Genomic DNA, 16,434 nt, shown 5'->3' on the forward strand with positions numbered 1-16,434 from the left:
AATGCTGTTTCTGGCCAATGTTCTGCTAACTTTTTTCTTAAGCTAGCAGAACAATATTTTTGAAAAAAATATATTCAATGAAAAATGCACCTAAGTTATTGAAACTGCTCGCATATAGGAGCATTTAATTGGTATCTAATCGTATCAAAAGGATTCTGTTTGTTTTCAGAGGAAAATGTTCGAAGGAATTGAAGCTATTCATATAATATCATATTTTTGAAAAATGTATACAAAATCAATAAAATTATCATGAAGATCAGGTTATTTCAAGAGCATTAAATGAGCATTCAATTATTTTGACCATTCTACAACAGTTTATTGCTTAAAAATGCTGTTTCTGGCCAATGTTCTGCTAACTTTTTTCTTAAGCTAGCAGAACAATATATTTGAAAAAAAATATATTTAATGAAAAATGCACCTAAGTTATTGAAACTATCTTATCTAATCGTATCAAAAGGATTCTGATTGTTTTCAGAGGAAAATGTTCGAAAGAATTGAAGCTATTCATATAATATCATATTTTTGAAAATTGTATACAAAATCAATAAAATTATCATGAAAATCATGTTTTTTCAGGAGCATTAAATGAGCATTAAATTATTATGACCATTCTACAACAGTTTATTGCTTAAAAATGCTGTTTCTGGCCAATGTTCTGCTAACTTGTTTCTTAAGCTAGCAGAACAATATTTTTGAAAAAAATATATTCAATGAAAAATGCACCTAAGTTATTGAAACTGCTCGCATATAGGAGCATTTAATTGGTATCTAATCGTATCAAAAGGATTCTGATTGTTTTCAGAGGAAAATGTTCGAAAGAATTGAAGCTATTCATATAATGTAAAATTTTTGAAAAATTTATACAAAATCAATAAAATTATCATGAAGATCAGGTTATTTCAAGAGCATTAAATGAGCATTAAATTATTTTGACCATTCTACAACAGTTTATTGCTTAAAAATGCTGTTTCTGGCCAATGTTCTGCTAACTTTTTTCTTAAGCTAGCAGAACAATATTTAAAAAAAAATATATTTAATGAAAAATGCACCTAAGTTATTGAAACTGCTCGCATATGGGAGCATTTAATTGGTATCTAATCGTATCAAAAAGATTCTGATTGTTTTCAGAGGAAAATGTTCGAAAGAATTGAAGCTATTCATATAATATCATATTTTTGAAAATTTTATACAAAATCAATAAAATTATCATAAAAATCATGTTTTTTCAGGAGCATTAAATGAGCATTAAATTATTATGACCATTCTACAACAGTTTATTGCTTAAAAATGCTGTTTCTGGCCAATGTTCTGCTAACTTTTTTCTTAAGCTAGCAGAACAATATTTTTGAAAAAAATATATTCAATGAAAAATGCACCTAAGTTATTGAAACTGCTCGCATATAGGAGCATTTAATTGGTATCTAATCGTATCAAAAGGATTCTGATTGTTTTCAGAGGAAAATGTTCAAAAGAATTGAAGCAATTCATATAATATCATATTTTTGAAAAATTTATACAAAATCAATAAAATTATCATGAAAATCAGGTTTTTAGGAGCATTTAATAAGCATTAAATTATTTTGACCATTCTACAACAGTTTTTTGCTTGTAAATGCGGTTTCTGGCCAATGTTCTGCTAACTTTTTTCTTAAGCTAGCAGAACAATATTTAAAAAAAAAATATATTTAATGAAAAATGCACCTTAGTTATTGAAACTGCTCGCATATGGGAGCATTTAATTGGTATCTAATCGTATCAAAAGGATTCTGATTTTTTTCAGAGAAAAATGTTCGAAAGAATTGAAGCTATTCATATAATATCATATTTTTGAAAAAATTATACAAAATCAATAAAATTATCATGAAAATCATGTTTTTTCAAGAGCATTAAATGAGCAATAAATTATTTTGACCATTCTACAACAGTTTATTGCTTAAAAATGCTGTTTCTGGCCAATGTTCTGCTACCTTTTTTCTTAAGCTAGCTGAACAATATTTTTGAAAAAAATATATTTAATGAAAAACGCACCTAAGTTATTGAAACTGCTCGCATATGGGAGCATTTAATTGGTATCTTATTGTATCAAAAGGATTCTGATTGTTTTCAGAGGAAAATGTTCGAAAGAATTGAAGCTATTCATATAATGTAAAATTTTTGAAAAATTTATACAAAATCAATAAAATTATTATGAAAATCATGTTTTTTCAAGAGCATTAAATGAGCATTAAATTATTATGACCATTCTACAACAGTTTATTGTTTAAAAATGCTGTTTCTGGCCAATGTTCTGCTAACTTTTTTCTTAAGCTAGCAGAACAATATTTTTAAAGAAAATATACTTATTGAAAAATGCACCTAAGTTATTGAAACTGCTCGCATATAGGAGCATTTAATTGGTATCTTATTGTATCAAAAGGATTCTGATTGTTTTCAGAGTAAAATGTTCGAAAAAATTGAAGCTATTCATATAATATCATATTTTTGAAAAATTTATACAAAATCAATAATATTATCATGAAGATCAGGTTATTTCAAGAGCATTTAATGAGCATTAAATTATTATGACCATTCTACAACAGTTTATTGCTTGAAAATGCTGTTTCTGGCCAATGTTCTGCAAACTTTTTTCTTAAGCTAGCAGAACAATATTTAAAAAATATATATATTTAATGAAAAATGCACCTAAGTTATTGAAACTGTTCGCATATGGGAGCATTTAATTGGTATCTAATCGTATCAAAAGGATTCTGATTGTTTTCAGAGGAAAATGTTTGAAAAAATTGAAGCTATTCATATAATGTCATATTTTTGAAAAAATTATACAAAATCAATAAAATTATCATGAAAATCAGGTTTTTATAAGAGCATTAAATGTTTTTGACCGTTATAGAACCGTTTTGTGACTATAAATGCTATTTTCGTATATTGTCTGCTAGCTATTTTCTTAAGCTAGCAAACAAATACATTTTTCAAAGAAATGATGGAGCATTAAATTCGGCGATATGGCATTAAATGAGCATCGAATGAGCACTAAATTTTCATGCTATTAACTCTTTGTTCTGCTGACTTTGTACTTCCAGCTTAAGGGACATGTAACAGTTTTGCTTTAAATGCTTGAGTGTTTTAAAAAAAGACCCCGAGATGCGATCCGGAGTAGGAGAATGTATGAAACATTGCACTTGGATTTTGCTTACTGCAAAAAGTTCAAACATTTTTGTGTTCCGAAAAAAGACTTGGGAGACCATTCTTCGGAAAATAAAATCAAGTTAGAACGTCGAAACGAAATATTTCAAACGATAATACTTGTGTAACCAAAAATCACTATATCGGTGAAAAAAAAACTTCATTGTTCAATATTACTCTCCTGTTAGGCAGTAAGAATTTATTAAAAGTTTTACGATCGAATTTTCACCAACAACGAACCAATCACGTGCGAGTACGGCTGGCTCAGACGTATATTTTTCCCATGTTCTGGTCGCGTTCATTTTTCTTATCCTCGTAGAATTACGCTTTATTAAGCTTAAAATGTAGTCATAAAACAAAAAATGTAATTAGGGGAACTGCTCCATTATTCATCTCAGCCCGTATATTAATCTCATACAACATGAAAACACAATTAAAAACAGGAAAAAACACATATTTTCTTCCTCAACCTTATAATATGCTTATCCATTGAATGGATTCTTCTTAGCTTACTTTAGATTCCTCATAAAGTACTCAAAAACTCTCTTAGAAAGTTTCGATTGTGCTTTTTGTGAGGATATACAGATATTTGGACGACTGGAACCAGTTTGTTGATTAACTGATCCCGTTTTTGCTGCCTTGGGTCCAATCAACCTGCGCTCAAGGTCTTTTGTTGCTGTTCATCGCTGACAGTTGCCGCATCGATTCGACGCTGGAGTGCTGTGCGTTACAGAGGACCGGCTCCGGTGGATACTCACTACAACGAGGTTGAGGAGGCCGAAGTGCAGAAGAATCATCGGTCGGCGTGCACTGCTTGCTGGAAGGTGTTGTGTTGTGCATAGGCCTGCAGTTACTATTATATTTTGAATTGTTGCCTATCTTGACTGTCCGGAAAGCGGAGCGCACTATGCGTAGCTCACAATCCGCTTCCAAAGTCCAAGTTCTTGGTGAAACCGACAGTTAGGTCGTGAAGCAGGATCATCGCTCTGGATGTGCTGCTTCCCCAGTGAAATTCTGTTGGGCGATGTGAGTCTAGGGGCTATCTACAGATAAGTACACAGTTTTTTTGTTTCTCTATGAAGGTGCTAGTATTAGTAATGAACCAAGCGTGTAACATTATTCAGTTCACCCGATTACCACGGTTATGCGCGGTCTAGTTCGCAGGGTTTCATTGACAAGCATTGTTTTCGTCTAGAAAATGTTAGTGTAGTTTTTGGGAGTTTGGAATATGCATTTCACCCTAATCATATGCTTTGATTTTTTGATTTTACTAGCTTTTGAGCAGTTGTTTTATGTAATTTTGTAAATATTCTATTTATGGCTTTGTCAACAAATTTAAGACTATGTTTTGTATAATATGTATATCTGCTTTTTTTAAATTTTCTGGATGCATGGAACTTTGCCAATTTTCATATTTAATAGGCGATTCGTACGTCGAGAAGAGAAAATCGACATAAACGCCGGGTTCCTGCACGTCTGTGTCGGCCAGAAAGATTGAAGCGGTCGTTCGTTACGTTTCGTTGTGAACGCGTATTCAACCCGGGTGAGTTTTGCTGATATATGGATTTTTGGAGTGTAACGATTTCGCGAAATGAACCCAGATATTTGATAATATCTGTCTGATCATCATCACCGTTTAGCCGGAATCTGCTCGCGCAAACTATATTAATGCATCGCAAATCGGAGTAGATTTCAAAGAACCGCGTTTGCTTTCTCGAGGATATTCTGGATTAGTAATAGACAAATATTTGAATTCTTGGTCGGCCTAGCACATTTTGTGACTCAATGCCCGCATTTCGTGCGCCGTATATCAACAAAAACGTTGACAATGAAAAAACTAGTAGGGCTTCAGCATTTGAATGGAAGGAATGGAGAAAATGGCTCGTATGCTACGCAAGATAAGTAACCTTTTTATGGAAAAATAACTGTGCGCGGATTCATCGTTTTAATTTTACATTATACCGCTCCGTAAGGGTTTTTATATATACAATTCAAATAGTATTTTTGCTTCGTTTCCTCAAAATCACCTATGAAAACAGTATGTGTATAAAAACGTAAAATTCACGCATTTTATTATTTACTATACAAACCACATTCTTATTTTGTGTTGGGTCAACTCGCTTCCAAAAAAATAGAACATTAACCTTTGTATTTCATTCAAGTAAATCACACACACACTTGTGTGTGTACCCAAAAACCTTTTTATGGTTTATTGGTTTAAAGCAGACCAACATCGTGTAGTATAATTTGCGTGGCTTCAATAGCATTGTATTGTGTATATCGGTCTCAAATCAGCAAATTTAAACAATGTTGTTCTCTATTGAAATACACCATGCACACCTGTGCGTGGCCCCAAAGGCATTGTTAATGTTTCTTGGTCTAAACCGGTATTAAATATAAATAAGCTAATTGTGCTTCTCTAGTCAGCCGGCTGAATAGAGAATAAAACGAAAATAGCTAAATAAAGACGGGTAGCAGTTATATGTATGATCGCATCACTCATCAAAGTGAATCCTGATCTAACGACCCCTCCCCTACTAACAAAAACCTCCTTCCTGTGACCTTTGTAGAGATGCAGAGGTAAACACGGTCTCCAAATAGCAAAGGTCACACTAACATTCCTTTCCTCTTCCCACCTGATTGCAAGGACGTGGCCGGCGTCGTTATTGATCCTCCAAAGCATTGAGTCACTAAAACTTGTACAATGAGAATGTTCGGTCACTCCCAACCCCATTCAGTTGATTCACTGTGCAATTTTACTGATTCGGATCAATCACGGAGTGCAACCATTGATATGTGCAGTCAGTCAAGCTAAGCTAAGCTAAGCTCATAAAGTACTCAAAATCTCACTTAAAAGCACTATATTTGATATTATAATAAGGTATCTGCACTTGAAAAACCCATTTAATTCAATCACCTACCTCAGAAAACAAAATACGCGCATTGCTACGGCTACAACGGGACTCGTTTAGCAGCCAACCAAAGTTTTTTTCATCACTAGCGGACCACTTTTTATTTTAATCACTAAACAAAATCACTCACTACACTAAGAATACTTTAATCTTTGAAAAGTTCACCTCAAATTTCCAAAAACAAACTTGGATTAGAAGAAATACATAAGATGAATTTTTACAAATCCTTAATTTCAACTGTATGTATTTTCATCTGTTTTCATTGCGTTGAAAAAAATCAAAAGTTGCCAAATCAGTTTCTGTTAATACGAAAAAATCATACTGAAAATGTTAAATTATTCCGACATAATTGACAGAAATCGACAGCACTGCAGTGGTTACCTAGGTTACCAATTTTGCACGTAAACAACTACAGCGGATATATAGGTAACCTACTACGACGGGCTACGCTCATTCATGATAATGTGATTCATTCATGATTAACAGTGTGATGAATATGGGGGCGTCGTGAGATGAATAAATGAGCAGTGATTCAAGTTTTGAGACGGATATGGAACCGTTGTGAAAAATGGTTTGTTTTACAAAATTGAGGATAAATCTGGCTAATTTTACAAAATATACAATGCTGAACAATTCCATAAGAGCACGTAAGCATATTTAGTTTAATTGTTCAATGATTTCGTGAAAATTTGATGTTCAATACATGCATTCTTCGTGAACATCGGCTTAATGAGATGAATAATGGAGCAGTCCCCCTAGTTCGTAAAGTAATCTGGATTTTTCTCATCGTGCCATCAGCAGGACGCTGGGAATGGTACAATCTACAGTAAGTCGTTTTTCAAATCGGTACAGTGAACGTTTGACCTTCAAACGGAAGAAAAAAAGTGGCCTAAATGGATCACGTATAGTGTAACAGACTACAAGCGCGTAATTTAAGCCTTTGAAAGAAATTATGATAATTCCGTTGAAAATGTGTCAAAGAACTAAATTTAAGCAAAAGTTTTGTGTAAAATGAAAAAAAAAAACACTTCAAATCTGCACAGGCAGAATTCAATCTCAAAATTCGGGTTTTTTTGGATTGCCACCGAATCTTCAGCTCGACTTCAGAATCGATCGTTTTCAGTGTATTAACCCATGCCCTCTTCATTTATTCGACATTCTTCACAACTTTAGGTTGTTTTAGTAGATGTCTCTTCATAATGGCGCAGTACTCCTTGATCGGGCGTAGTTTCGGAGTGTTTGGGGGGCTTCAGCTCTTTCGGCAAAAAACCGCCTTCGACGCCTTGTATGACTTTACCACCTCCTTGGAGTAGTCGCAGGATGCCAAATCCGGCCAGAAGAGCGTCGGATTATCGTGAGTCTTGAGGAAAGGAAGAAGCCGCCTCTGGAGGCACTTTTTTAGATACACTTGCCCATTCATCCTTTTTTTAGACACTTCAACCTTAAGGGTCATTCGCGTCTGCCCATTCATAGTGCTATAGGTAACGAACGAAGTACTACGCTTTTCGCACGTGCAAATGGCTTGCCAAATCAGAAACTTCTTGGCGAATTCCGAGACCTTCTGCGTCCTGAGGTCCTCGGGAACATCAAACTTATTCTTGGCCGTCACGTACAGGTTTCCAGGAATCTGCTTGAAGTCTGCCTTGATATACGTCTCATCATCCATCACGCAACTGTGTGGCTTGGTCAACTTTTGATAGTACAGCTTCCGCGCGCGACTCTTCGTGGTCGTATTTTGTTGCTCGTCTCGGTTTGGGGACTCCTGGACCTTAAACGAACGTAGTCCGGCTCGTGTTTTGGTCCTCTGCACGAAAGACGCACTCACGTGCAACTTTTTCGCCACTTTTTCGTTGAGTTGAGTGCTTTTTCGCTGGATGTGGGCTTCCGATCCACAGTCAGAGGTTCTTTGAAACGTTTTATTATACCGGACACCGTCGAATTCGTGATTCCTAGCTTTTTCCGATGTCGCGGTGTGACAGATGCTGATTTTCAAACTACTCGTGCGAAACTTTTTCATGAGCGCACTGCTCTTTTATAGATATTTTGAAAATTTTGCGCACCTAATGAAATCAACTGACAGCATGTAAACAATACACATAAAACTATTTGTACACAAAATATCATTTAGTTTTGCCCAATTTATCAAAAGTTAGAGCAATAGCAGTGTGTGCAGATTTGAAATGAAAAACCCTTCAAAGTCCAAAAGTCACCGCAATGTGACGACAAAGTACGGTGGCTAAATCACGTGCACGAAAGTTTTACATCCACATGCTGAAGAAATCACATTGCCTTGTTATGATTGACGTGTATGTGAAAGCAGACTTCCAGAAACTTCCGGGACTAAAATTTTTTACTGCTAAATTCAATGTTCCTATGCACAAGCACTGGGTCGTTGTGAAGCAGACACCTAAGAAACATCCTCAGGAAGTGAAATCGGATGAAGATATGAAGAAAATCTTGGGCTTCCGTCTATGAGATCTTATGAGTTGTGTGAAGAGGAAAGTTTGTGCATTCGGATATAGGAATGAAGTTCGATAAATCAAACCTGGTAGAATTTGAATATTTTTTAACCTCATTCCCTGTAAATTTTGAAGATCATCTGTTAAAGGGGTGAATTTTGTCAAATAACGTTTGCGGACCAAAACGGCTCTTTTTCGGATGGTGATGAGAAAAAAAACTAAGACAGATAATGAGTTTCATAAATTTCCTATTAAAGGTAATCATATTAACTCATTTGAAAAAAAATTTACGCCATTGCGAGCGGCCTTACGGTAGGTTACTGGAACATACGTCATAGCGAACAAAAGCATGCGTGTAGACATATTTTTGGGTTGGAGTATGTCTTACGCTTCAGGTTCTGGCAGGCACTTCGTACTATAAACTTCCCCATTCACAGCCAGCCCGGAGTGAAAGAAGAGTGGCTTTGACATACCCTTCTCGCTGATTGTCAGCCACAGCAACACCTTCTCGAGGAACATGGTGTGTAATAAATTTAACTAAAACACGAAGTGCCCTGCCAGTCGTTCCCATCCAGGGTGTGGTAGCTCTCATCGTCCATCACCCACAAAGCTGTCCACGTGGTATGCGGATGGCCCCTTAGGGAGTTTAATTTTTAAAACTTTTTCGCCACCCTGTTACATGTATGTCCATATTCGCCGGGTACTTTTTCACTGATTTTCGCTTGCATCATACTCGGCCAAGCGCACGCAGCAATGTAGCCTCTTCAGCATCCTTTGGAGCTTCTTGCCGCTCAGGGTCGTTGGCAGTCCGGAACCGGGCTCTCTTTCGATGCTCCGATTGTTGTCCTATAGTGCCAGAATGTTGTAGATGCCGGACCGGGCGTATCCGGCGTCCACAAAGTGCCGCATGATGTCCGTTTTTGACGTTTTTGTGGGGTACCGTTCTTTGAACGCACACACTTCTGAACGGAATAGTATCACTTTTTTCGCCATCACGGTTAGAGTTCGACTGATAGAGCTGTCAATTTTTTTCTGCTAACTCATGAGTTACTATGATTGATGCTGCATGGGTTGTTTCGTCAGTACGTGTGAAGGTATATCCATGAAAAATCGGCAGTTTTCGTCATTTTTATTACTGCAAACGTTATTTGATTCCGGACACCTTCTAGAAAAAAAATACCAGACGGGACTTGAAACCGCAATCTCTCTGTCTCCGCCGTGGTGTTTTATCCAATTGAACTACGGTTGAGATATAATATCTTCAAAGCCCAATATCGTAATAACCCTACGTTGCACCCGTTCTATAACGCATCTCATTCAACTACACACACACTGCCCTGCGAGAGTTATTTTTGTGACTGAGAGAGACTGTCCTCTCAAGCGCAGAGATAGCAACGACTCACTGTTATGTATGTATGCGCGATTTAGATCGTGTCAGACAGCTTCAAATTAATTTCAATTGATTTGTTGTCCACGACTACATTATGTGTTCTTGCAAAGAAGGCAATGAATGTAGTTTTTGAAACGCGAAAATAAACGAGAACTGGGGGATGTGACTTAGGCTTAGGAAATTTTTTTTTTTCAATGCGACACACTATATTAAATGCGCTTTTCCTTGGTAAAGACCAAAAAGCTGAAAAGATACAATAGTTTTATTTCAAGCGAAATCATCAGTAAAATGTAAAAATCTTAGGCTAGTATTTTTGGTTTTGAAACATTCTGACCTTATTTTTCTAAAGACTGAGTATGTTGTAACAGGTAAAACCTTTGGTAAAATGTGTCTCGAAAGCTTCGTACTCTATTGAAATGTTGTTCATGAACAAACTGTAGAAAATTGATTTTTAGATTTTGTATTTTTAAAATTGTTTTTGTATTTTATCTAATTGCATAAAAAATATGCTTCAATAGCCCATTAGAATTCTCAATTTTATTAACTTGTTGTTGAATGTTCGCCGGAACACAACAAGTGAGCCACCCTGATGTAATTTCAAATGTCTACAAATGTTCTGCAATAACAAATCATAATTTTTAATATTTTTGAATATCTTAAGAAATAAATTGAAATCGTTAATGTCAAATTAAAATTTCCTTCCTAGCTCGAATATTTTCCCAATCCTAGAAGGTCGATTTCCTTCATGTTACTAAGACATTGCTCAGAGGTATGGTTATTTCAAATTAATAAACTTGCTTTTTCGCAAAGATAATATTAATGTGCATCTCGGTAAAACCTACTACACGGACTCTTCAAAATAAATGATTCTTCATACCGATTAGCCTTTTTTCAGTTCATTTTACCATATTATCATACCGCTTTTTACAGTTCATTTTACCCACCGTGCCTCACGCCACGCCGCTCTGAGCATGACGTCGCATTCAGTAACACTATCGGAGAGGTAGGAAATGAGATCCGGTTGTTAAAGGCTGCCCCTGTCGTCCGTCGCCCATTAACCGCCGTGCCGTGTCGTGAATACAACGGCTCAGTATGGGTATAAGTAGGGAGAATGAGCGCGACGCGCCCCTCGTCCAATGCTCGGCGGTGGCGGTGGAGACGCCTGGTCACTGGTCGGCGCAATGGGGTGCTCGTTTGCTATTGACGGTTGACTTCACAGCACTCCTCACGCGGGTCGGCAGTTCAGTATCGAATTATCGTTTCACCATAGTACAAGTGCGGCAAGATTCAGGCGGCTCTACTTTAAAGCGGAAGATTGAACGTGTGAGTGTGGGTCTGTCTGTGCACCGTGTAGTTCATGACGGAAGGCCAATTTGATGCGGAAATCTAATAGAAAAGTTTTGATTTGGTTTCCAGGTTGTGCAACAGGTTATCAGCTTTTTCGCCAGTGTTTGTGAATGCGTTTAGTGGGTTTAGTAACCAGTTGCATTTATTGAAGCGCGCTGTTGTTAATTGTAGTGGCACGGCTGTGGAGGTTAGATTTCTAGTGCCACAGTTGGAGTCAGCGACAAAATATGTTCCAGAGAATCAAGTTCAAACTGAAATTTACTGGCCATTTATTAGAGCGTTGACGGGAAAGTTGTTTAATTTGCAAGTTTAAGGAAGCGGATACAATATTAAGTTTCTCTCGGTTAATGGTTTTGAGAAAAATCTGCTAGAAAGTTGATCGTCGTTTGTCGTTACCGCCCTTGGAAGTGGGGACAACTGGTGTTAGTAGACGGCAACAGCAAAATCTGCGTCTGGTTTCGAGTGTGCGGCGAATTTTCGCTAACTACTATACTCAATCCTTTGGTTTACATGACTGACTGTGCGGGACGGCAAGGTCCCCCCAAAGTCAACTATAACGCCGTTGTTCGTGAAACCGTGGTCAAATTTCCAACCGCGGCCAGGCTCGATCCGCTGCTTCGTCATACACGGCGACTACAGCATCACCAGCACCATCAGCGCAGCCTGCAATCGAGTGCATTCTTCAAGGAGAGTGTAACATGAGCAGCGAGTGAAAAGTGCCACGAGACACAAGTTGTGCTTGTTGCAGAGTTCGGTAGACAGTAGAAGAAGAGGAAAGCATTTTTTTCGCGCTAAACTAAGAAGTAGTGTGCTCTATCTTATTCGTTACTGGAAGTGATAGTCTGAAATTGTGGCAGCTCTCAAGTGGAAGCCAAGTCGGGGCGGTTTGCGGAAGTTCGATTGGAAAGTAGGTCTTCGGTGATCGTTTATTTTTGTCATCGTGGAAAAGCAAGAAGGTATGTACAGACTGAAGATTGCCAGCAAGTATGTGTGCGGTGCATAAACAGGAAATTGCATTGGACAAAAGTATGCTCTGTGATGGGTCGGGGTGTATTTATTTTTAATGTCGTGTCATGCCAATTTTGAGTTCGCGGATTTTGCTACAAAATAGTATAAAGCTTTATATCAATTATTCACAGATAGATCGAATCTATAGAGGTGAAACAATATTCAATGCAGTTGCTTTTCTACCATTCTACGTTCAATTTGTCTGATCCCTGTATGTTAAGTTAAAGTTACTGGTTCCTGAGCTTTAAAAATCGAAATTCTAAGATGTATGTTTAAATTTACTGAATCTAATCTTCTGCTTAAGCTGATTTCCATTCGATTTTGTCATGGCTACCAGTTGCCAGCAGACAGTGCATTTAATTAAAATGCGAACTTTTTGACATCGTTATCTACTGCCTCAGCTTTTTACTTTGTTTGAATGTAGGTACCTACATCTGTATGTTGAGCATCAACCAAAATTAATTGGTTTTCGTTTTGCTTTAGCTATGGGTTGCTAGAGTGATTGGAGTAATTTGGTGATAAAAATAAACTTTTGATTTTGTTCGAATGTCTCAAGCAGAATACAACGAAAGGTTAGTTAATCTTTTCACTTCCAGAAGAAACAGTTAATGTGTGTAAATTTTGGATTACCGTTACCTGATTGCCGTTTGGGATTATCGAGTGTTTACAATCGCAGAAGAACAACAGAGGTGTCAATGATGTTAGAAAGAAAGATTATCTGGGAATAATATAGGATTATCCTGTGATTATGTACGCCTCCGGCCTCTATTACGCAAGTTTTAAAATGACCACTTTACGCCCTTGATAATTTATTCCGACGATGAAAACTTTTTTTGTTAGTCGAAAATACTTTCATTAGAAATTAAATAAAATGTAATGATGGCGATGTTCATAATACAAAAAGCATTTCTGGCTACCAACACAAACATGGAGCGAGATATAGAGCAGCCCTAAGCTCAGTGCTCACAGTTTTCCGAATAATTATCGTAGTTAAGCACCTGCCTGAGGGGAACCCCAGACAACAAAAACATTTAAAACGCCACAAATAAACACCACCATCGTTATCGTGTTAATTGGTTTGATCTGTTTGCTTTGTTGGCTGTTCAATGTATCGAGCTGTGTGGTATCAGGAAATGTGGGCGTTTAGTTGGTAATTCTTGCGAAAAACGTTTTATTTATTGGCCCGTTCCACGAATCGGACGCCTCGGTACAACATTGATGAACATATGGAATAAATATGCGCCGTCTTTTAAATAATATTCTTCAAGGGGTAACGAGATCGGGTTCACTTTGTAATGACTGGTAGTGCGAGCAAGTTCATAGTTGGATTCGTGCCAGTGTCAGTAGGAATCTCATTATCTGGATAATCCGACTTGTTTAGGTTGAGAGCAGATTTGAGTTACTACTAGGGGTATGGCATAGAAGGCAGTTCACACACTTAGTTTCATGTGCAGCTCAAATAACTTTCCCCCAGGGGGTAGTAGACTTAGCCACTGTCGATGAGCATTAGTAGGGCTTCAGAAAACGGCTTCATTTGTGATAGCCGATTATCGAACCTGGCAGTTTTTCAGTAAGGAGTTAATATGGTGTATTTTTTATAGCATTTCATTAACTCTCATACCGAGGGAGTAATGCGTCATTAGCTTGCAAACTTCCGCATTTTTATTTGCAAGAAAGCAATATGAATGTTACCCCGAAGTCAGTTTACGAATTCAGTTTTTCTGTCTTTCAAAATACAAATAAAAGTGGAGTGATGTGAGTGATCAGTATTGGCTACACAATTTAAAGTAATGGAAAAATCGCTCCCCTTGAATATTAAACAAAAAATCTGCGTTATGATTAACCTGAAAAACGTGACCGCTTCCTGTATGTTGTTTCTTCGTGTTAACTGACGTCAAATGCTATTAAACGATAGTTGTATTGGGCATTTCACGGAGCAAAGCAGCTGTTCCTCGTAAATTCGCAGATTAACCCTCAACGATCATCGCGTGTAATCGATTTTCTGAAAATGTTACATATATTTACGATAAATACATTGAGTAGTAGACGTTTTCCAGTTGTGTGAAAAATGATGATCATCGCTCTCGTTATAAGATTCTGATTCAACTCCATTTTTTTCTTGAAAAATATTAAAATATAATAAAATATTATTGAGTTTTTGACCGGTGGTCATTCGCCTCAGCAACTAGTAACCAGTATCCGACAAGTTTCTTTTACGCACGAAATATGCCCTGTGCTGCGACTTTTCCCACGACATTCAAAAGCACGATCGGAGTGGTCTAGAGTAGTTTTTAGTGAAGAAAAACTTCGAATAAAAATAAGAACTACAACAGAATCTCACAACTTTGGAGAAGCGACCGCGGTGGTGGCCCAGATGAGGATTGTTCTTGTGGACGAAAATAATTATGGTTGAGATGGTCACTGTGACTTCGTTTTGGAAAATTTATTACACCTCATACAAAATATTGAAACATCTTAAGAAAGACGGTTATAGTCTAACTTCAAAACAACATTTCGAACTCAGAAAAAAAATATTGTTATCTCTCAACCGCAGCAAGCAACACGCAACACCGTTGCGGGACTGAGAGTCTTTCGTATCAAATTCAGAATAAAATCTCTTGGCATCTTGCGAAACCAAGAACATGACATAACATGAAAAAAGTTGACGCCACTTACGAAATGCGTCTTAACTAAACATGGTTAAATACTGGACAAGTCATAGGATGACATTATGTCAGTGTGGAAATTGCGAGCGGTCTGACCATGACCTTTTTATACGATAACTGAATGAAATTTGCAAATGCATTATTCGGACTTCTTCGAATTTATTACACATAATTGGAAGACGTTAATGATTGATTTTTATCAAATTGCAACTGTGATCCGAGTCTCTGGCAAGTACGCTGTAGTGTGTTGTTTACCAGTACTTCATAATTCTGCGCACAAACAGCGATATATACTAAACTTATCTGAACTCGAACACAGAACAGAATTTGCTATCCGTCAGCCGCAACTGTAGGATTCAACACGCAATAGCGTGATATACTGTTGCGTGGCTGAGAGCGTTACTATTTGTTTCAGTCCCACACGAGAAGAATTAGATTGTTCTTCTTTAAACCATACCACTTGTTATTTTGTTGCTCGGTTAAGAACTCCATCTGATGTCACCGTTTGCCAATTAATTAGATCCATTTTTTGTACATACCTATTACTACAGAATAAAATCTCTTTGCGTCCTGCGAAACTGGGATAGTTACATAGCTTGAAAAAAGGTGTGGTCACTTGCAACATGGGTCTAAAAACATCGTGAACTGAAAGCGAGCTCGTAATTGTTTTTTCATTAATTATTAGTTTTCAGTTGTCTGTAAATAAAAAAAAACATTATTAAAATATGTATTATACCAAAGGTTCGGGAGAAACTTCAGCTATCGGTCAAGGCATTAAATAGTGTTCTAGTGTTTCTGTTTAGTGAAAGTAAAAATGCATGAATTCTAGACGCCAACAACAAATAATTTCTCATTTTTTTCTGGTTATTAAGAAAACTGGCAGCAGTGTTGCTAGATTTTTCTCTGTTCAATTATTTCAATCAATGGTTTTCAGCCTTACAAAAATATCCAAAACACGCAGAACTAAATAAAGAAGTAATAACATTATTGTTACGTATGATTTTTTATGATTTATTATAAGAATAATATCGATCACCTTTTACTATTGTGTCCCGTTCCAAGCACGGCTCGATCAAAACATTGGTCAGGGTGGTGAAAACGTGGAACATCAGGGAATTTATTTTTTGATCAGGAGAATCAGGGAATATCAGGAAAATTTGAAAAACAATCAGTGAAAAAATTTTAACCGAGGCGCGATTTTTTTTCGCTACTGAGGATTTTTCAGTATAACTACTATTTATTTTCATATCCGATCAAACACTGTTTTAACAGGGATTTCAGAGTTCCGTTCATCTGCACTTTTTGGTACTGAATGCTGAATAATATAATATAATATAATATCAGGGAAATTGATGTAATATGCCAGGGAATATCTGGGAAAGTTAGGGAATTTAGTTATAAAAACTTTTTCGTCACTCTGTTGGTATTCAAAATTGTTCAGTTGTAATAACATAACGGCGCATTTTTGT

The 16,434-nt window shown here is 36.7% G+C and overlaps 1 protein-coding gene across 4 annotated transcripts in view; it reads left to right on the forward strand.

Annotated features, from left to right (window-relative positions):
• LOC129726571 (PRL-1 phosphatase) overlaps nt 1-16,434 on the forward strand; it is a 104,094-nt gene that overhangs the window by 58,919 nt on the left and 28,741 nt on the right. The window contains exons 1-2 of one of the 4 annotated variants that reach the window (XM_055683430.1): nt 11,147-11,267; nt 11,361-12,247. The exons of the other annotated variants lie outside the window; for them this stretch is intronic. The gene's annotated coding sequence lies outside the window, so the exon portion shown is untranslated. Of the gene's footprint in view, nt 1-11,146; nt 11,268-11,360; nt 12,248-16,434 lie in introns of those variants that run through there. 4 annotated transcript variants of the gene reach the window in all.

The sequence above is a fragment of the Wyeomyia smithii genome, chromosome 3, assembly GCF_029784165.1.
Source record: "Wyeomyia smithii strain HCP4-BCI-WySm-NY-G18 chromosome 3, ASM2978416v1, whole genome shotgun sequence".
Lineage (NCBI taxonomy): Eukaryota > Metazoa > Arthropoda > Insecta > Diptera > Culicidae > Wyeomyia > Wyeomyia smithii.